The 23,582-nt window shown below is 41.6% G+C and overlaps 1 non-coding gene across 2 annotated transcripts in view; it reads left to right on the forward strand.

Annotated features, from left to right (window-relative positions):
• LOC107381648 (uncharacterized) overlaps positions 1-18,473 on the forward strand; it is a 59,426-nt gene extending 40,953 nt beyond the window's left edge. For both annotated transcript variants that reach the window (XR_011521503.1, XR_011521504.1), the window contains exons 4-5: positions 6,579-6,628; positions 13,238-18,473. This is a non-coding gene — a transcript (uncharacterized protein). The remainder of the gene's footprint in view (positions 1-6,578; positions 6,629-13,237) is intronic.
• The last annotated feature ends 5,109 nt before the right edge of the window (positions 18,474-23,582 follow it).

Here is a 23,582-nt window from a genome sequence, read left to right on the forward strand (position 1 = left end):
AATGGGCATACTTGAGCAGAACATCAGTGTTCTTGGAGATTTCTTTGTTTTTATGTAAATAAAAATTAGGCTAAATTAGAAGTGCCAGTACAATTCATGAGCAGAGAATGGGGAGGCAGCTTACTTTATCATGCATACATTTACTTATTTTCAACTCTGTACATCTCCTTGTGCATCACATACGTGATATAATTATCTCACTCCATCATATGATTCAGGTTTGGATCATGTTCAGACCACACATGCACTAGTCTGGTTTCCCTCATTGGCCTGCAGAGGTTGAAGCATCATGCTCCCTCCTGCAGAACCAAAACGCAATGAGTCCATTAAATTCACATGAGGGCCTAATTAGGGCCCCCCTTCAGTAGAAGGATTCATTGGGGAACAACACTGCAAAGACCCTAACACCCAAAGAGCGTGCTCTGCAGCTGAATAGAAAATGACCAAGAAGCAGCTATGTGACTGACTTGGACCTCATGCTTCCTTGAAGGCAAAAATGTTCATAGCTGATTGCTCTCATTAAATGTGTTATAGTGATATAATTATATTATTATTCCTAGAAAACGTCATGGCTCTTAGTGTGTGGTTGCTTTGCACCTCCAATTTGGTGTCAAACGTAATATTTATATGGTTTGTGGGACCTCAGATGAGTGTATTAGTTTGTGGTTTCACTTCATACAATTTTCTGGGGATGAAAACAAATCAAACTACACACATCATCCTTAATGTGAAATGTTTAAAAATAAGAGATGATTTTTTTTGATCATTTATTCCAAACTGAAGCAAGAAACAAAAAGGATTGACTAAATCTGGTGTTATAATTAGGTTGATAATAACGCCGGGTGAATTATTACACTTTTGTTATTCAACTCTGTCCTCTGCTGCTCGTCAGATGAGATATCGGCATAGCCGTAATTCTTACTCTGACTGCAGAGCAGTGACTGATATTGTTTGAATTACATCTCCTTGGGCAAAGTATTCAGAAATACTTTGCAGATGGGAATTCATCACAAAATGCCATGAAGATAATGAGGGACATCAGAGCTTGATTATGCTGCCAAAATCCTTTTTTTCCAGAGGAAAGTGAGGGATGTAGCTGAAAACAGACTTGGACAATTAATAGAACAAAACGCAATATGTTGGAAGAGATTTGATTTGAAGTTATTTTCATGACATAAAAAATGGTAAAATACAAATAACCATTAAGTGATACTTGATTTTTTGTTGATTTAAATAAACACTTATTTTTATGTGTTTGTTTTTAAAATTTCCACTCGTCATAGCAAATTCAGATGGGAGAAAGTGTTCATGTCTTTAACAACTATTATCTTCAAGTACAGCAAACATATTAATGAGTCTGATTTTATTTACATAAATCATAAATAATTAGACCTAATACCATGTCAATATTGCTAAATAAGGTCTAACCTACCTATTTCTCCTACTTACCTGACCATCTACATGCAGTGGCGCATCCAGAATATTTTTATTGGGGGCAAGTGAAAATTTTGGGGTGGCACACTAAGGTGGTCCCTGTGGTAACTGTGGTAGTTTTTAGCCTCTAGCTGCCCCATACTTGGAAAAACACAAACATATATTTTCCCATCTCACCCTCCGCGGGTGGTCTTATCCTTTCAAGCTTGGGTCCTCTACCAGAGGCCTGGGAGCTTGAGGGTTCTGCAGTATCTTAGCTGTTCCTAGAACTGCACCTTTTCTGGACTGAGATGTTTGATGTTTTTCCCGGGATCTGCTATGGCCACTCCTTCAGTCTTTCCCTCGAGTGCCCCGATGAACAGGGGCACCACTGATGTCTTTATTCTCCAGGCTTGCTAAAGCTTTTCTCTGAGGCCCCTGGTACACGTCGCAGTGATTTTTGCACGTCCAGATATGGTTAAATGTGGTCTAAATGAGGTTGTGATAGACATTCTTCTCACATCAAACATTGGTCAACATTAAATCCGAAACATTGAAAGTTGATTACTATTGCATCAGTATTAATCAGTCACTGGGGACTGCTAGCGTTAGCATGGCAGTCATTTTTAACTAACATCGATGCAAAGAGTCCTACTAAAAAGCAGATTTGGATGACGTTACCTCACAAAGCTTCGCAGAAATGAATATGAACTGACTTGAACAAACCTACCTTCAAACTACAGGAAGCGAAGTTCAAACTTAGCAAAACCATATTTTCTTCTAGTCTTCCTTCTTCTTCTTTGAGATTTTAAGGTGTTTGTCAAATAATGTGAGGTTTACTCAAATTATCAATCATGTTTTTTTTTTCTATTTCATATTACTGACAATATAAAATATGTTTAAAAGCCAAGTAACAATATGTTGTAGAAAGAATGTCCACAACATCTTCCCCTGGATCAGAATTAGCTTATATCTGTAGGTCCTGAAGATGTCAGTACTGGCTGTCCCAAGGAATGTTCAAAAAAGACATAATCTGACATCAGTCTGCACTTTCAGTGGACCAAAAAATGGAGGTTAGGAAAATGACCAGGATATGATGTCACTACATCTTTGAGCAGTGAGCAACAATATTTATTTATTTATTTACAGTTTTTTTCTGGCACCTGTTTTAGACGTGCCCATGACGTTCAAAGAAATTACCCAACCGAACATTATATTGACATCCAAGTGGGGTCATATTTAGACGTCCAAGTATTGGACCTGGTTTACAAATCCAGCAGATGTCTAGAACTGGTCTAGTCTGACAGACTCAATATTGACTTGATTTGCACGTCCATGCAACGTTGATTGTTCCCAGGCAACAAAAGAGGTAGAGGACCTGAGCTTGTAAGGACGAGACAACCTGCAGATAGTGAGATGGGAATTTCTTTTTATGCGATGATTAATAGTTTACTGAAATGTCATTATAATGCATTTCCTTATTAGCTTTAACATCTATGTCTTCAGTAAAGAAGATTGATTTCTGGTTTGTGTGAACCATATTAAGAGAGGTGCAGGTTGCCCCCATCCCCCCCCACCCCCCACCACCCCACCCCAACCCCCCCACCCCGGTCCCCCCTTGTGGGCACCGCTGTCTGTATGTGATTGGGTCCTGGAAAATAACTGAAATATAATGTGATCAGAATATAGTCAAATTTTACTTCTAACTTACATACAGTGTGTGTCTGTCTACCATGGCTCTCCTGTTCTCCTGCTGTCTAAGACACACAGACAAACTCTCTCTCTCTCTCTCTCACTCTCTCTCTCACACACACACACACACACACACACTCTCTCTCTCTCTCACTCTCTCTCTCTCTCTCTCTCTCACACACACACACACACACACACTCTCTCTCTCACTCTCTCTCTCTCTCTCTCACACACACACACACACACACACACACACACACACACACTCTTTATCTCTCTCTCTCTCTTTCTCTATCTATCTATCTATCCATCTATCTATCATCTGTCTATCTATCTATCTTTCTATCTATCTCTCTCTCTGTCTCTCTCTCTCTCACACACACACACACACACACTCAAACACACACACACTCTTTCTCTCTCTCTCTCTCTTTCTCTATCTATCTATCTATCTATCCATCTATCTATCATCTGTCTATCTATCTATCTTTCTATCTATCTCTCTCTCTGTCTCTCTCTCTCTCTCACACACACACACACACACTCAAACACCCATCCCTCTGCTCTGCTCTCGTTTCTGTCTCTTTTGCTGTGACAGCTTTGGGTTAGGGTTAAGCTTGTCACTGTTATCACACAGGCTTCACATTTGAACAAGCATGTCATTAGCATCTTGCTGAGTCTTCTGTCACAAAGACTGACAGCTGTTTTGACACACTCAGCTGCAGATGTGAGGTTGTGGGGCTGACTTTCAATAATGCAATACAAGAAAAAATGTCAGCGGCTCAATTTAATTTTATTAGTTTTAAAGCCAGTGGCTATAGGTTTTTTTATGGCCCACTTTCTAAAAGATCTTACAGTAAGACGGTGCTGTCTAAACTGTATTGTATGTTATAAACTTCCACAAGTATATTGCAGCAGCTACACAGGAACGTGAAGCACACACTCACTCTTTATAGCTCACAATTCAGTGTAAAATCTTGTGCTGATGATGCTCTATGGACCATTGTTTGCTTCCACAGATGGGCAACAACATTATTGGCCAAATATCCATCTGTCTCATGTACAACAAGCTCCTTCTGCTCACCTGTGAAATGCCAGTATATTCTACACATGCCTCTTCTGTGCATGGAGCTTTACTGCACATTAGCTGATCAGATCCCCACATTTCTGGCTGATGAGACATGTTTCGACACCTGTGGATTTCCAAAATTATTATTATTATTATTATTATTATTATTATTATTGGGATATTATTATTGGGATATTTTTACCATTTCAAAGTGTGTTTAGATGTAAAAGTTATTTAGTTGACAGGACTGAAAGCTAACAGCTAGTCTGGACCAGTATTGATGTCAACCTAAACCAGCTCCAGTCTCTTTCATTTCACAGCAGTTTGAGTGAATTTTATTTATGTATTTTTATTTTTGCCATCTTTGATGTCACGTAGCCTAATTATTTAAAGGAAAACGTGTTCTTATCACCAGAAGCTAAATATGGTGATGCTGGTGCATCCTGGGAATTTGTCACTATTTGTAGCAAAAACAAAAGACTGTAATGTGAAACTGATCATGATAATTGACTCCATTTATGACACCCAACTCTCTCTACAGTGAATCCATTATTCATTCACACACTTAATCACACTAGGGTACAGAAAGGGTACTTTGTTGTGCCCCAAGGGACAAAAGTGACATTAACTCAGTCTAAGGACTAATATTGGACCTCAGGGTATCTATCTGTACTTTTTATGTTGTCTGATAGGTACATATTTGTTCCTTAGTAGTAAAAGGTACACATCTGTACCAATTCTTTCAAAATGTATAGTTTCTGGTTATGATTTCTTTCACTAAAAAGAATCCATTAGCAAAGCTATACTTCTCAAAATAGATTTCATAGTTTCACTGTTCACCATTTTTGAGCTCTGAAAGATAGTTGTAAAATTATTGGTTTGATTTTAAAGAATTAACAATGTCCTCCTTGTTTGTACATACAAATTTGTTCCCTAAGGTATGGTTTGGCATGTAAAAAGGTACAAATTACAAAGGTACAAATTTTCACCCACGTTTGATGGTACAAAATGGTACATTTGAGGGTATCACCCCAGTGACAAGACATTGTACCCCTAAAGGTACAATTCAGCACTTTAATTTCTGAGTGTGTGGTACATCAGCCTTGAGGCAGCCACACAGAAATAAGGCTGCCAGCGGCCCCTCTGACCATCACCAAGCATTCATACCTAAGCAAGGCTGGCAAAGGGACTTGTCCAAGGATACTGAGAGACTAGGACAGAGCTGGGCAGCTAACCTTCCAATTACTGGGTACCATTCCTGAGCCAATGGTGCCATAAAAGTGCAATATAAACATTTACATGAACTGCAGTCAGAGATCAGGAGATTGGAGCTAGTCTGCTATCAGCTTTGGTGGTAGATCCATTGGGACAAGCCAGTATAAAGCCATTAACTCCACATTGCAAGAGCCTTTTGACAGAAAAATTAAGAAATTCTTGTAGGACTTGACTCTATTGCTTTAGGTGTTGACATTGCCATGATTATCTGAACTCTGTCTAAAAATCACAAAATTCAACTATGTTGGTGTGAAGGTTTAGAAAAAAGCATGAAATGCTGTTAAAGTTCCAGAGATTGGAGCTGTTTTAATACATCGGTTTACTTAATTCTTGTCTGTCCCCCATCAGTCCTGTTAGATAGAAACTCTGTTGTTCCTAACTGAGGCCATTCGGGAAGAAGTCTACTATACGATGGAACATATTCATATGTTTTACACAGAAATACACCTTAATTGTTTTATAAATTCACCACAGCTGGAATATAACACAGTCGTCTGTTTACTGGTCCACTGAAAGATTCTAATGTGCAACAACTTATCAGCCTTTTCAGCTATGTTGTTAGACTGGATACTGCCTATTGACCTTGAAGATCTCTGTAATTATTTAAAAAACATAAAGTGGATTTTCTAACATAATACATTAAGAAGAACACAAAAATGTCCTCGTTCAGTTTCACAATTGTATTGATCACTTTGCACGGAACAGGACTCAGTTTCCCAAAGTACCCAAAATAAATTACATTGTGGATTATTGTGTAATTATGGATCTTTCCAAAGACTGATAGAGCCAGAAAATTGAGTCCTGAATATTTCATAATGCATGGCACCGTCTTTGTGGAGGAAATTATTTAGGGATAGCGTTCTCATTTGCAGAATGGATAAAGGTTCATTGCGAGTCACCAGAGTGCTGTAATTGGAAAGCTTCTGCGATTCAAAGGAATTATTCAAAGATGAGCACATCTACTTGATAACTGTGAAATCAGTGCAACATTAATCCTCTGTCTTCTAAAAATTCTCGACTGATGACCAAACCCGTCAGGCTGCTGTCATGTTGATCTGTATATCTGTATAAATCACTCTCATACAGCAAATATGAAAAACTTGCTTTTGTTTTTTGTTTGTTTTTGCAGATGACACCTGGGGCCCTCCTTTTGTCTGCAACTGCGAAGACAGTCAAGAGGTGACTCATACTGATTTGATCTAAAAGTTTGATTCAAAACACTGAAGTAAAAAATATATTTACAAAAGAGAAAACTGATCTCAACACTAAGCAGTAATCAGACATATTTAGAACAAATTAAATCATTTTAATATAGGACTGGAAAAATTACACACTAACGTGATCACTCCAGCTGCAATGGAAAAGAACAGTTTTGCCTCTAGAAAACATTTGAAGAAATGCCAGTTTTGAAAAATGTCATCTTTAAAAGGCGAATCTAAATGTCAGAGAGACGGATACTTTACACATAGAGAGCGCTGCCTTCTGGGCGTAACACAGAAAAGTGTGAGAATAATATTTTTTCCCAGTTGGAATGAACTCCAATTACCCGTCATCAAGCATATAAAGCAGTATGTACCCAGTCACATAGCCTGGAGAGGAACGTGGTCACTATTCACAGCATTAGTCAGGAAACCACAGAGGAGGCTGCATAAAAGTGAAAGTGTTTCTGTTTGTTCCAAACAACAATGAAACTTTAGTTTTACTATGTTACTGAGATCAAATTTACTGAATTAATCCAATAAGAAAGATTAGTAAAGTGAAGAAGATCTTTCATGGAAGAAAAAACAAAGAGTCAGAGTACCCGGCCTAGAGGGTTATCGGGGTCCCACCCTGGAGCCAGGCCTGGGGTTGGGGCCCGTGAGCGAGCGCCTGGTGCCTGGGCTTTCACCCATCGGGCCCGGCCGGGCCCAGCCTGAACCGGATACATGGGCTCATCCAGCTGTGGACCTACCACCCGCAGGAGGAACTTGAAGGGTCCGGTGGAGTGTGGATCGGGTGGCAGACCGAGGCGGGAGCCTTGGCGGTCCGATCCCCGGACAAGGAAACTGGTTATTGGGACATGGACCGTCACCTTGCTGGCGGGGAAGGAGCAGGAGCTTGTGGCAGAGGTTGAGCGGTACCGGCTAGATAAAGTCGGACTCACCTCGACACATAGCATTGGCTCTGGAACCCAAGTCCTTGGGAGGGGTTGGACACTCTCCTTTGCTGGAGTTGCTCCGGGGGAGAGGCGGAGGGCTGGGGTTGGCTTTTTGTTAGCCCCAAGACTCTCTGCCTGTGTGTTGGGGTTTACCCCGGGGGACGAGAGGGTAGCTTCCCTGCGCCTTCGAATCGGGGAACTGGTCATGACTGTTGTTTGTGCTTATGGGCCAAATATCAATTCAGAGTACCCACCCTTTTTGGAGTCCCTGGGACGAGTGCTAGATAGTGCTCCATCAGGGGACTCCATTGTCCTGCTGGGGGACTTCAATGCTCACGTGGGCAATGACAGCATGACCTGGAGGGGTGTGAGTGGGAGGAACGGCCCGCCTGATCTGAACTCGAGTGGTGTTTCGTTATTGGACTTCTGTGCAAGCCGCAGTTTGGCCATAACGAACAACATGTTCGAACATAAGGATGCCCATCGGTACACTTGGTACCAGGGCAGCCTAGGTCGCAGGTCGATGATAGACTTTGTAGTCGTATCATCTGACTTGTGGCCTTATGTTTTGGACACCCGAGTGAAGAGAGGAGCGGAGCTGTCAACTGATCATCACCTGGTGGTGAGTTGGCAGGGGAAGATGCCGCGTAGACCTGGCAGACCTAAACGCATAGTGAGGGTCTGCTGAGAACGCTTGGCACAAGAACCTATCAAGACGGGCTTCAACTCTCACCTCCGGCAGAGCTTTGACCGCGTCCCGAGAGCAGTGGAGGACATCGACTCTGAGTGGGCCTTGTTCCACTCTGCGATTGTTGAGGCGGCTGTTGCTAGCTGTGGTCGCAAGGTGGCCGGTGCCAGTCGTGGTGGTAACCCCCGTACCCGCTGGTGGACATCAGAGGTTCGGGGAGCCGTCAGGCTGAAGAAGGAGGCCTACAGGGCTTGGCTGGTCTGTTGGTCTCCGGAGGCAGCAGACGGGTACCGGATAGCAAAGCGGGGTGCAGCAGTGGCAGTTGCCGAGGCAAAATCTTGGGCGTGGGAGGAGTTTGGTGAGGCCATGGAGAAAGGCTATCGATCTGCGCCAAAGAGGTTCTGGCAAACTGTCCGGCGCCTCAGGAGAGGGAGGTAGCAACTCGCTCACACTGTTTACAGTGGGGATGCGGAGCTGCTGACGACCTCATTCCAGTGCTTCCTCTGTGGGAGCCCTCTGCCCCGGCGGCAGTGGTCGGCTGTGGTGGCCTGGGTGCTTTCCAGGTGTGCCTAGGTGGAGGTGGGGTCTCTGCCCTCCCTGCCCTGGGCGCCCTGTGTCAGTGCCTCAGCTGCTGCTGTGGATCTGCTGCTGCCGGGGCGAATGGCTCCCCGGATGGTGTTTCCTTATCCTTATCTTAGCTGGTCTGGCTCATCTGATCTCAGTCAATTGTGTTTTTTTACCATGGGGAAGGGGGCATGTGTGTGTGTGTGTGTGTGTGTGTGTGTGTGTGTGTGTGTGTGTGTGTGTGTGTGTGTGTGTGTGTGTGTGTGTGTGTGTGTGTGTGTGTGTGTGTGTGTGTGTGTGTGTGTGTGTGTGTGTGTGTGTGTGTGTGTGTGTGTGTGTGTGTGTGTGTGTGTGTGTGTGTGTGTGTGTGTGTGTGTGTGTGTGTGTGTGTGTGTGTGTGTGTGTGTGTGTGTGTGTGCGCTGGAGGATGAGTGTTGTGAAGGGGTTTTTATTGTCAGGCTGTTTTTAAAATTCTGGAGATGGCAGGGAAAGTGGGTATGCGGGGCCATTTTAATTTGTTAAGCACTTTGAGTTGCATGTATAGAAAGATAAAGTGCTATATAAATAAAAGTTGATTGATTGATTGATTGACTGATTGATTGATTGATTGATTGATTGATTGATTGATTGATTGATTGATTGATTGATTGATGATTGATTGATATAGTCGGGCGGCGGAAAGAATACTTTGAGGAACTCCTCAATCCCACCTACGCACATTCCTAGGAGGATCCAGAGCTGGGAGACCTGGGGATGGACTGTCCAATCTCGGGGGCAGAAGTTGCTGAGGTAGCCAAACAACTACACAGCTGCGGAGCCCCGGGGGTGGATGAGATTCGTCTTGGGTATCTCAAGGCTATGGATGTGGTAGGGCTGTCGTGGCTGACACGTCTCTGCAACATTGCGTGGTCATGGGGGCAGTTCCTGTGGAGTGGCCATCGACATGGGAGAGGCAGACCGGGGTGGTGGTCCCCATCTTTAAGAAGGGTGACCGCAGGGTGTGTTCCAACTATAGGGGGATCACACTCCTCAGCCTCCCTGGAAAGGTCTACTCCAAGGTACTGGAGAGGAGGGTCCGATCAATAGCTGAATCTCAGATTGAGGAGCAGTGTTGGGAGTAATGCGGTACAGAAGTAATTAATTACTGTAATGCATTGCTTTTTGTTGTAATGTGGTAATGTAAGGCATTACAGGGAAAGAAAATGGTAATATTTACTCGGTACAATTGTCAGTAACGCAGTAATTACAATGCATTTTAAACCCAGAATCAAGATATGTTTCTTAAAAATTCAAATTGCGGGAAACCCGAAGAAAGATCCAGTATCTGTATATATTACGTCATTTATGGACTCAGCTTTGCGGGCAGAGAGGACGCAGCGGTACCGGCTCAAATACTCCAGCTGTGTCCTCCACGCGGCCGCTGTAACATTCACAAAATCGCTCCACTAAAACAAAATAATTCACCTGCGATCGTTCATATCAGCGCATGTTCTCTGGTATTCTGTACTTTTCTGACGTGCTTTGCCTCATCTGAGTTAATCTGGGCCCCAGTGATTTTAACTCATTGCTGCTGGAGCGCCGCGCATGTGAAGATCCCTCTGGCTGATCGTTAGAAAGTAGGAAGTCTAGGAAACAGTTTTTCTGGAAGACGGAGAAAACATGCAGCACGCAGGGAGGTTAGAGAGAGAAAGGGCAGGAAATAATTCAAATAAAATCAAGAAATCAAACAAAGTGCTTGAAAAGCAAAAAGTAGGTAGATTTATCCCCACTACACATTTTTACCAGTGAAAAGCAATAATATATAAGCATTTAATATTTATACATGTGATAGAATCAGATCACCCCAGAAGTCAGTCCCACATCCAGGGCCGTATCAAGGCATTTGGGGACCAAGGCTAAATAGACTTGGAGCCCCCACCACCTCACTCCCTGCTCAGTTAATCTAAGATGGCAGCATGTTGAGAGTACAGATTGTTGTTGCATTTATTTCATAAACAATGCTTCTAAAGATCTGTTTTTAACAGCACTCCTAGCTCAGACACCACATCACCTTCCACCGGATGTGTCATGAGTTCACCAGGCATCAGATTACCAAACTCATATTGAAGTTGTTTTGCTGAAAGTAACTTAGAGTAATGCAAAAGTAGTGTAATGCCTTACATTTTAAAATCAGTAATATTGTAATGTAATGAGTTACTTTAAAATGAGGGTAACAAGTAATAAATAATGTATTACAGTTTTGAAGTAACTTGCCCAACACTGTTGAGGAGGAGCAATGTGGTTTTCGTCCTGGCCGTGGAACTGTGGACCAGCTCTATACCCTTGCAAGGGTGATGGAGGGGGCATGGGAGTTTGCCCAACCAATCCACATGTGTTTTGTGGATTTGGAGAAGGCTTATGACCGTGTCCCCAGGGCACCCTGTGGGGGACGCTCCAGGAGTATGCGGTGGGTGGCCTTTTGTTAAGGGCCATTCAGTCCCTTTACCAGAGGAGCATGAGTTTGGTCCGCATAGCCGGTAGTAAGTTGGACCTGTTCCCGGTGAGGGTTGGACTCCGCCAGGGCTGCCCTTTGTCACCGGTTCTGTTCATAACCTTTATGGACAGAATTTCTAGGCACAGCCGTGGTGTGGAGTGTGTCGAGTTTGGTGGCAGGAGAATCTCATCTCTGTTTTTTGCGGATGATGTGGTCCTACTAGCTTCATCCAGCTCTGACCTTCAGCTCTTGCTGGGTAGGTTCGCGGCCGAGTGTGAAGCGGCTGGGATGAGGATCAGCACCTCCAAATCTGAGACCATGGTTCTCGAACGGGAAAGGGTGGCTTGCCAACTCCGGGTTGGGAGAGAGGTCCTACCTCAAGTGGAGGAGTTTAAGTATCTCGGGGTCTTGTTCATGAGTGAGGGTAGGAGAGATTGGGAGATCGACAGGTGGATTGGTTCGGCGTCTGCAGTGATTCTGTTGTGGTGAAGAGGCAGCTGAGCCAGAAAGCCAGGCTCTTGATTTACCGGTTGATCTACGTCCCATTCCTCACCTATGGTCATGAGCTTTGGGTAATGACCGAAGGAATGAGATTGCGAATACATGCAGCCAAAATCAGTTTCCTCCGTAGGGTGGCCGGGCTCAGCCTTAGAGATGGGTGAGGAGCTTGGACATTCAGGAGGGACTCGGAGTAGAACCGCTGCTCCTCCGGATCGAAATGAGTCGGTTGAGGTAGTTTGGGCATCTGGTCAGGATGCCTCCTGGACGCCTCCCTGGCGAGGTGTTTCGGGCATGTCCTACTGGCAGGAGGCCCCCGGGTCGACCCAGGACACGTTGGAGAGGTTACATTTCCAATCTGGTCCGGGAACGCCTTGGGGTCCTCCTGGAGGAGCTGGTGGAGGTGGCCGGGGAGAGGACGGTCTGGAGCTCCCGTAGTTGGGATGCTGCCCCCGCGACCCAGGCCCGTATAAGCGGAGGAAGATGACGACGACGAGTAAAGTGATGTTTGTAAATGTTCTAGTGTTGCTTTAAAGGGATTTTTGTAACTTGTTCATTTTTTATTACGCCAGTATGTGCTAAAATGACCCTTTAAAGAATTAAGGTGGCCAGAATGTTCCACTTGCAACTTCAGGCTGGTGGGTCGCTCTGTTGGGACTTAAAACTAATTGAACTGACATATGTGGTGCTGCAGTCTGGTTCCAACATGTTTCCTGCATGCTTTTGATCATGAACACAGCTGGTTAGTTTAACTTAGTGATTAATCGCTCCTGTAGACACTAAGGAAGCCTGGGGAGAGATTTTAGCTGTTAGATCAATGATTGAATATAGAACACGGACACTCTGGCGACATCTAGGGTGGTGCAACAATAAAACACTTTTTCCAGGTGTTGGAGTGTTGGTTCACTACATTAATTTGTCTCTTCCCATATATTTTTCATTTAAAAGCCTAATACTTCTTTCTCTGCAGATTTTTAACGAATATGATTAGTTTGAAAAAGTGCTTGTGCTTACAGGTATATAATAGAAGTTTTTAATCTGTGTCCATACTATAAAGCCACTCAGATACTTCAGGTTTGCTCAGGTTTGTCTCAAAAATCAAATTGTTCCCTCTTTTTTTGCAGGAGGACTGATCTGTTGTTTGCTTTAATTCCCTATACAAATAAATAAAATTTTATCCTATGATTTGAATATGTTTACATTTAAATTGATTTTCTCTTCATTTCTAGTATAAACCCTTTATATTTTGCAAAATCAAAGAAAATGGTGAAAATTTATACAGTATCTCTGTAGATATGCTACTATAGGCTTAGACTGCTGTAACACATGGCCACTTTCCACATTTTACTACTTTCTTCTACAATTTCTCTCTTAATTGCATTTTTCCTGTTATTTCAGCTGTTAACTTTATTTTTTTCTCCTCAAAAGAAGCTACAATGGTGTTCTGCTGAGCTGTCCTCATGGAGGGAGCCATCGGCTTGAACACTGCTGCTAACCACCTAACATTGTCCCTCTCCTGATAATGACATTTTACTTTCTTTGACATGGAATGTGCTACTACTAGTTTACCCATTTAATTTTAAATTCACTAGAATAAATACAATAAATTTTATCTCTCACTATATAGAACATTTACTAAGAAATCACAATGTAACCATAGAAACATTGAATCTGCTGGGTTCCTTATATAGGAAACGTTTTACTGATTGGCTTAATGAACTGACCTGTATTGGAATGTTTACTATGTGAAGTGCCTTGAGACGGCTCTTGTTGTGATTTGGCGCTATATAAATAAATTGAATTGAACTGACTTACTGAAGACATTTCAGAGTATAGCATGTCACATGTGAGTGTTTAGGTTTGTTTATTTGTTTGACTTCTCTTTTGGCTCCATAATTGACACGACCTCACACCTTTTACCCAGAAGACAAGAAGAATGATGCAAGATGAGCAGCGGCCTGTTTTTGGATGAACAGTTTGCACTTAGTGTCTCAGTAAATAGAAAACTTAGATCTTCCAACATTCTCAGATTGTTTTAAAATTATTTCACTTTGCAAAAAAAAAAACACTTTTGTACTTTTCAGCAACCTAAAGGTGTGAATCCTCCAGTCAGTGCAGGTAAGTGACTGAGCAGAAAGAAGAAACAGAGAGAAAAAGGAGGTGCAGAAGAAAAAGGAATGAAAGTGGGGTGATAGAGTAAATACTCAGCTGTCTTTGCTCTGTCCCTGCTGTCCCAGGCCATCTTTTTATATATTAATGGTTGAGGTCATGTCAGATCAGGGAGAGCTAATCTTAACTCACTACTCGAGGACACGCTCACCCTACAGGGCTTTTCGGTATCTCCTCAGTCCAAAACAGAAACACTGGGCTCTTCTCTTAGCATGCAAATGAGACAAGAACAAATGTCCCATCACTTCTGGGGCTCCATGTCCCAAAGTGCTTAACACTCTTCCTGTCAACCCCCCCACCCGAGCTGCTTCAAAAAGCCATCCTGCAACATCCTTCACTCCTTTCTCTCCCCTCTTATGTTCTTTAAATGAGCTCTCCAACTCCACTTCTTTCTCACAATTCAATTTTACAAGGCCATTATCCTGGGTGTAATGTGGAGGTTAAATATATCGGGGCAGACATTATGTGAAAATAATTAGTGCTAATGAATAATGCACTCACTCAGCTGATGAAGGATGGTTGTCAGGGTAATGGACTGCAAGGGAGGGGCCTCCATGACAAATGAAATTAAAATATTGAAACACTGTTTCACAATATTACGAGGCCCTCGCTGACACTGCCTGTTCTCAGGCTGGCAGGCCTGTCTCAGAGATGAGATCTGATAGTTGAGCCATGTCCAACATCTGTCTCGCCGAAGGCACGGTGAGGAATCGTCCTGTCCCCGCCCTTTTAGACAACCCTAAACCAAAGCATCCTTGTCCTGTTGGTCACTTTAATGACACAACATACACCAGTCTCCTTGACGGGTCCCGCTTCTGAACTCAATTATATTTAGCTTCTTTTATTTATCACCGCTCGACTCATTCAGTCTTTAACTATCTCATTCTGCAGCCATAATGTGACAATGAAGGATGTAGCCTCTAAATTGCTCAGTTTACTGCACCTTTCTCATCCAATCGGCCCTCTCAAATCAATGATGGTGAACCAAGCACTCAGTGTCTGATAAATATTAACGCATCAATGCCATTTCATTAGACGTGATGGTTGGAGGAGGATGTCTTTGACAGGAACAAAAAAACACATAAACTAATGAGCAATATTGTTACGTTGCTTTGTAAAAAAAATTAACTCGACTATGACCTTTTAAATTGATCCATTCAGCCAATAAATAAAAAACTGTTAAAATTATCGATTGATCTTTGACATTTAAGTACTTTGGGGTCTGATATAAGGTACAATGGAAATGTGAGCATTATATAGTAATATTTAGAAATTCTTACAGAATATTTGGTGCTGTATTGATATTTGGCTGGATCAGCGAATTTCCTTCAAAAGTAAATATGTAATATTTTAAGGGGACGAATTATGCAAATCTCACCTTTTGTGCTGCCTCGTAAGGCAAGGCAAGGCAGCTTTATTTATAGAGCACATTTCAAACACAGAGGCAATTCAATGTGCTTTACAACATAAAAACAACATAAAAACGCAAATTAAAATACACACAAATGGAATTACAGTTTAGAGCTAAAGGAGAAGATGCAGCATACGAAACAATTCATTTAAAGGCTAATGTGTACATTAGGTTTTTAGTTTTGTTTTAAACAACACTAGGGTTGGGACAGATTTGAGGGTCATGGGGAAGCTGATTCCATATGTGAGCAGCACACTAACATTTTAATGTAGCTCTCTACTTCCTCCAGATACACTTCAAGCATTTAAAAAGTCCATCAGCTTTCTGTCAGTGTTTGGTTTGAGGAATTATGTGCCTAAAACAAGTGGTTTCAATTAGTTCCCAAGTTCTGACATCACAAACAGGGAGAGTAGAATAGAACCACCTCTAATGTGTAACAGAGAGCTGCTGCTGGAGGCAAGGCAGCTTTACTTGTATAGCAGCTTACAACAAGTCCAACCAAAGTGCTTCACAGAAATTAAAACATTAAAAACAATACACAATATAAAAATGCATAAAAACTAAAGCTTAACAACTAACACTAAAAAGACTCTCATGCTGAGTTAAAAGCCGAATCATAAAAATAGGTTTTCAAAAGAAATTTAAAACCAGACAGTGAAGAGGCCGACCTTAATGCTCAAAGGCAGCACATTCCAGAGCCTAGGGGCCGCTACAGAAAAAGCCCTGTCACCTCTGAGTTTACGTCTTGTTTTGGGGACTTCCAGAAGCATCCTATCAGTCGAACTCAGAGACCGTGGAGGAACAGCGTCTATGCTCAAAGCCCCTCCCGGATCTCAAAGCTACTCAGTGAATAGCAACCTGAGCTCAGGAAGAGTGCAAGGCCAGCTCCAGCTTGTTTTCTGAAAGGGGCAGAGCCCTGAAACGGCTCATTCTGGAAAGTACTGAGACTATGAATCACAAAACTGCTGACATTGCTTTATGTGAGAGAGGATTTGTACAGAAAAACTTCATGAATGTGTTTTGTATCAATCATAGAACCCTTATAACTTAATATGCCTCCTTTAATGGCTAAAGTTTATCTGTTTGCAAACTGTAAATTTGCTCCATTCATTTCTTTGTTTCTAATGAAGTTTCCACTATGAAAAAGCTCATGTTCAGGGCTTTATCGGTTGTTTTCATCTGTATGAGATCAGGTTGAAGCATGAAAGGTTATTACCACATTAAGCAGGGTAATCCTAAAGGCCTTTCATTCAGATCTATGAAACGACGTCCTGTTGAGATTTTTCAGGTCCGGTTGTCCCGTTCTAGTGTAGCTATGGATGCAGCCAGCCACAGTGTGTGAGAGGGGTCTGTTTAAGTGCTTTAATTGCTTTCTGTAAATGTCAGGTCTTAAATGACAATGATGCAAAAGTGGGATAAAATCGAAAATACCAGAATTCAGAACATTCAGCATTAGAAGTTGATGTCTTTTACAATTCTTTTTCACTTAGGAAAAACATGAGAAGAAAACATATCTCCAAACTGCCAACCTGCAGGTCTTTTGAATCAGTCTTCTGTTTTTGCAGGACAACATGAAACTGTCCTCTACAAAATCCAAACTTTCAAACATGCTTTTTTCTTTTAACCCTTTGATGCATAACGGTCACTACAGTGGACAGGTACTCAAAATTGTTATTTATTTATTTTTGCTATTAAGCACAGCTGTTGAAGACTTTATTGCATTTGAGCCCCTCCGTTTGGACTTCAGTAAGTCAAGCCAACATATTTCATGATCAGAATGCACGCTGTCTACTGAGGTGGACATGTAATAAATTATTTGTAAATTATAAAATTTTACAAAAAATATTTGTTGAAATTTGTTTCATTCACACCTAAAGACGAATGAAAAAAATTGTTAAAAAAATAATGGTTGAAGATTTCATAATTCATGCATCAGAGGGTTAATGCTGGCGATAACAAGAAAGCCACTACGCTCACCCATCATCTGGCAACTTTCTTTTGTTAATTTTATACTTGTTTTTCATATTTGGTGCCAAATCCATTTGACTTGCAAAGCAGGCCTAATTACTGGGACCAGTAGTGTGCAAGTCACACATCAAACAGTAAGTTACAGTAAAAGCCTGTGATCCGAGATGCATCCCCTCTCACTTTTTTCTGTCCTCCTTTTGCACACCAGAAACACTGATTATAACAGAAACATTAAAAGGGAATTACACCGGAACAATTTGCACTTAATGTAGCAGTCATAAGAACGGAGAAGAAGGATGGACAAAGATATAGCTGTATCAATAATGCATGCTTTAATTAAGCAGCTGGGAATGCATAGAGCAGGATCAAGGCACGAGGAAAGACATACAATGAAAGAAAAGTGGGAGAAACAGTGAGAGGAAGATGGTGGATGGAGAAAAAATAAAGGAGAATAAAAAGCCAGTGACGGAGAAAATGTAAAACAGAACAGAGGGTGGGAAGAGGAGCAGGAGGAGGAGGGAAGAAGATCAGAATGTGTTTCTGTGGGCTTTCCGCACTCTGTGATTCATGGGCAGTAAATATGCAAAGCCTGATGGCCATAAGGCAATCAGAGGAGCGCCACTCATCTACATGTTGCATAGTGGGCCATAATCCATCTGAGGGGCAAGGAATAATGATACCAGGAAGCAAGAATAAGAGCAGGCTCTGTTTATTACTTCAGATGGATCCATAATGCATACAGATGTGAGGGCACACAGCAGCCTCTAGCAACAGATATCTATGGAAAAGAACAGACAGTAATATTGTTGTTGTTGTTTTTTTTGTTTGTTTGTTTTGTTTAATGAAAGCGATTTGATTTAAGCACCTGTTAAAGCAAATAAGCCTCCTTTCTCATAAAGTTTTAAAAGTAACACTGGAACTATGGAGGCCATGAAAAATTAGAGCAGAACTAAAAGAAGATGAGCTGATCTGACAAATCAAATAATGAGAATATTAATACATGCTGCATGCATGTAAAAATAAATTAAGGTTTTAATTTGCTCTAACTGCCACATCTCCCAGTAATAGGCCCATACCTGTGTGACTGAAACCCACCAGTAATAAAACAGTGATTTCACTTCCTGTTGTCAATGTGTTTATTCTTCATTATTTCCAGCACAACACAAACACACACTCCCCCTGTCCCCTTGCAGGAGACATTGACACTGGGATTCTTCTGTTGCCAGAGTAAGTAATAAATTGTGTTGAACATTGATAAACTAATGCAATTACCTGCAGGGCAAGCAAGTCAGCTAATTTAAAGATACCAGGTTTGTTCATGGGGTGGGAGGCTCTGAATAGGACCCAAGGGTGAAAGATGGCGCCTTTATTACATTTGAGAGGTCAGCCTGGTAGCACTGTATTAGGATTGATCTTTTGATCCCTCGCTTGGAATCCCCCACCTTCACACACACACACACACACACACACACACACACACACACACACACACACACACACACACACACACACACACACACACACACAAATATGTATACAAACACATGCACTGTACTACCCCATCTGGCAAAGAGAAAAAAAAAACAGCTTATCCAGCGCAAAGGGTTAACTCTGCCAGGCAGGCAGCCTAATTGAGAACCACACATCTCAGCTACACAGCAGAAACAGGAACCCAGAGGGTTGTAACAAGCCAGGCGTGACTTATTCACATAATAAACCAAGCAGATATCTAAATGAGCCATTGAGCTAGCCGAAGGGAGGGAGGCCATTAGGCGGTGCCAGCCATGGGTACATATTTGTATATCCGCAATTGCCCCATCATTTGCATATGTGGCCGAGCATGGACGTGTTAGATGGTTCTTGTGTCAACTAAGCCTTGTGACACGACACAAAATCTCTGTTTTCATTTAGGCGTCATAAACAAGTCAGAGCAACATTTAGGATTTTAAATAATAAGGATAACAAGTTGATTCAGTCATGTAATCATTGACTCAGTCATTGTTGGTGGTTTATTCAGTGAATTCATTCAGTAATCAGTTGAAACTTTGGCTTAAAATCTGTTAAAGTGACTAAGTTATAGCTAGTAGTGGATCTAGGCTTTTTCTGAGGATGGGGCCATCAAGGGACTACAATATTTATAGAGCGGTACAAGTACCAGTCCAACATCCTTACACAAGATTTAATGCTGGAAATTACTATTCGACTCATTATGGATTTGGAATTGCATCCACCTGTAATCTGATCATCACACAAAGGACAGGGCATGGCCAATGCCCCCGTGGCTCCACCTCTAGAACCGACAGTGGTTATAGCCATTCTTGGTGTGTGGCTGTGGCAGCCATCTTTAATTGGATTGGCTTCACAAGTTAATAGCATGTTTATCTAAGTGTGATTTAAGTATGTGTTATGATTCACATATTTGGCATATTTTCACACATTATCAGTAAAATTACCTGAGTTTAAGAATTTTTTTTTGTGTTTTCTAAGGCCCATCAGCTGTGGCTGTGGCGGCAAACTGGGTTGTCTCCAAACCTTGATTAGAAATAGTGTTAAGTTAATGATAAATTTGAATGTCACATTTAATACTTCTTTCAAGTTTCTGAAAACAAATGAGTCAGATCTTAGGTGTGTTCTTTCTGTGTCGTGGTTCTAATTCCATGCTTTCGTTCTTTTAAAACACAGAAACAGCTTTGTTTACCTGTTTTGTAGCTACAGTTTTGCCGGCACAACTGTAGCTACAAAACAGGTAAACAAAACTGTTTCTGTGTTTAAAAAGAACGAAAGCATGGAAATGAGTCAGATGATTGATAAAACTAATAGTTATGCATTAAATAAAATAAGTTAATTATGAGTGTCAAATTCTGATTGAGACTATATATATATACAGTGTATATATATATACAGTATATATATATATATATATATATATATATATATATATATATACAAATCACTGATTTCTGCTGAACAGATCGATTTGTAACAAGTAGAAAAGAAGTTTCTTGTTTTTCTGGGTTTTTCCAAATTCTTGGCAGTCTAAGAAACAGGAATGTGCCTTGCGTGTTTGTTGTTTGATTACAAAAAATGTTTCTAATCAAAGCATTTTATTTAATGATAAAATAGGGAAAGTCCTGATTTTTTGATAATTCTGAGACAATGTGTGGCCTATTAAATATATTAGGACTCCGTGAATTTAAAACATCATATAGCTAGTTCACTTTCATACAATCAAAAGACATTAAACAAAATTATGAAAATAAATCACAAAAACACAAACGTGTTAAATCGCCAAACTTTGAACTGCAGGATAAAATGTCCTCTCAAACCTAAGGAAGGTGCAGCAGGAAGCTACAGTTCAGCCCTCTGGAGTTTCCCAGATTTCTCTTTAGTTGTACTTTTTCTATACTTGCACATATCTATGTTGACCAGTTCAAACAATAACACAAGGTTATCACCAATCAGCAAAGTCCTGAGGTAATCGCTCAAGGGTCAGGCTTTAATGTGACCTCTGACACATAATTAAATTGCCATCTTTAACCTCAGTTACAACCTGTCACAGAGCATTGGATTACACGTTGCAAATCACTGTTAAAATCAATGGCAGGAGAGAAGACAAGGGGGAGGGGTCTGCTGCATCCAGCAGCGTCTGCACAGAAATTATGTTTAATGAAGTTGAACTGTGTCGCCATCATGTTAGTTTACAGTCTAATTTGATTCAGATGGGTACACTGCTGCAGAGATGCGAGGACTTCCATTTAGTAGTCCTGCAACTCTTTCTGATTTAGCTTCAGGCAACATGGAGTGATTTTATGAATGCAATAACTCACTTATCTTCAGTGTGTTGCAAATATCTAAATTGCTGTTAATGTGGCCTGAATCATCAGGACTGGTGGTTTTACCCAGGGCAATACTGAGCAGGGTTCAATAGCTGCAAAGGTTACTGTAAAAAGTCACAAAAATTCAAGGTTAGTGTTTCCAAAATGTCCTACAGACCTCTGTATTCCTAGGATTATTTTCAGATAGTGAATAATAAATTAGAGCTATAGGAACAATTTAGTTTGTTTATCAGCACCAAAATCAAGCTAAACAAGAAAAACATCACCTTACCCTCCAAGGTAAACAGGATAGGGGTTTATTTTTCTGAGGAGCTGCTTTTGATAATTTATTAAATGTGTCTTACGTTGTAAAATTTCCACTTTTTTTTTTTTACTAAATGGCAGACCTGATTCTAGCATCAGAGGTTTAGGGGTGCTGAGCACCAGAGAGCTGCCCGTCCAGGCAAGATTAGTTTCAGTTTTGTACATTTTAACACAATTTCATAGCCACATTTGTAAAATAAAAGCAAAACACTTTCTTTCACAAATCAAAAAAATGTTTCACAAACCACAAACAATGGATTATGATATTACAATAATCTAGTCCAGGTTCAAAGGCTCTAGGTCAGTGATCCCCAACTCCCTTCCCCGGGGCCAGCATCAAGCATGTTTTACTGTTTTTCCTGCTTCTATACATCTGATTTTAATCAGCAGGCAATTAGCAGGCCTCTGCAGAGCTTGACGAGCTGCTGAACATGTGAATCAAGTGTGTTGGATTAGGGAAACAACTAAAACAAGCTGATTACAGGCCCTTGGGAAAGGGAGTTACTGGTCTAGGTGTTGTTAAGCTGGACCAGTTCCTATGTGTGCAAAACAAATGGGGCCTAAATAAATGGATAAAATGCTGAAATCACCAACTTTGTTTTAAGGACTCTGCCATTAGTGGGAAATGAGCTAATCCAGCTTTGACGTATTCAGGTTGTTGTAGTTTCACAAAAAGAACAGATTAAAAAGGCTCAGCGAGTGAAACGTTGCTTAGAATTGCCACTAAAAGATTTATTTATGTGTATTTTTACTTAATTTTCCACTAACATCAACATCCCATTGAAGAAAAACATCCATAATTTTTTTCAAAAATAACAAATCTCATATGGTAGATATTTAGGGAAGGAGAAAACAGAGATCGCTGACTATAATCTCTGAAAAAAGTCAGATCTAATATTCTAAAAAGAAGAATCAATCAATGATTAAAATAAATTATTTTAACTTTTCTTAAATGTGCTTTAAAAGGGTTTGACATGAAACAGAAAACTGTCAGCAATGCGGGACAGCCACTCAGGTGGGTGGCACACAGAGGCTCAGAGCCCGACTCTGGGAAAAGCGAATAGGATCAAACCACTTTAAAGGAGGGGGAGGTTTGCTGCAACCAAGCACTCTATGATTTTTACATTTTACAAGTATCTTTAAAAAACTCACAGTAAAAATAAGAGTTTTAAATTCTCAAATTTTAGAGGTGCTGGGAGTGGATTTAGGCTTCAGCACCCCCCAAAACGGGCTAAAAACCTCCGTGCTAGATGACATAAAATGCATAGAAGTCAGAAATTTGCTTGAGCAGAAGAAACTCCAGTATTTTATTTAAATCATCAGCAACATTTTTTTTTTCACTTTTAAAAGCTAAAATTTGAACTTACAAAAACTAAAATACACAACACCTGAAACACTGTGACATTGCCAGCAGACGTGCAACAAGCTAAAGGCACCTACACACTAGCATCAGCTCCACTCCACCTGGACCAGGTTGGGGGTGTTCTCATTTAGGTATTAGACCACAACCGGATGTCTTTTCAGCCCTCTTCCCTAGGCGGTCTGCTGGAGCTGAACAGGGCCAACACACCCACTGCCAGCTGATTGGAGGGCTCAAAATCACACTTACCATTAGGGGGAGCCTCCAATTGGCAGAATCAGCCAGTGAGGGCCACTCACTCTGGATGCTGTGGAGTTAACGAGCCTCCTCTAACTGAAGCCGTTTTACTCTCTCTCTCTCTGTAAAACTCTCTCTCACTGCTGTGAGGAGGCACACACACGCACAGAGCTGCCAGACACGGCACAGCAGGATGCAAAATCAGAGTCAGGGAGACTCCAAAATCAAGACAGCTCAGGCCGCTTTTGTTTAGAAATGGACTCAACACGGACTTCTCCGCGCTGTTTTACCCCGCCCACGTGCTCAGAGATGCACTCATGATGTCACAGGCCACAGACCGCCCACGTGCTCAGAGATGCACTCATGATGTCACAGGCCACAGACCGCCCACGTGCTCAGAGATGCACTCATGATGTCACAGGCCACAGACCGCCCACGTGCTCAGAGATGCACTCATGATGTCACAGGCCACAGACCGCCCGCGTGTGC

This window comes from Nothobranchius furzeri, chromosome 9 (assembly GCF_043380555.1).
Source record: "Nothobranchius furzeri strain GRZ-AD chromosome 9, NfurGRZ-RIMD1, whole genome shotgun sequence".
In the NCBI taxonomy this organism is placed as follows: domain Eukaryota; kingdom Metazoa; phylum Chordata; class Actinopteri; order Cyprinodontiformes; family Nothobranchiidae; genus Nothobranchius; species Nothobranchius furzeri.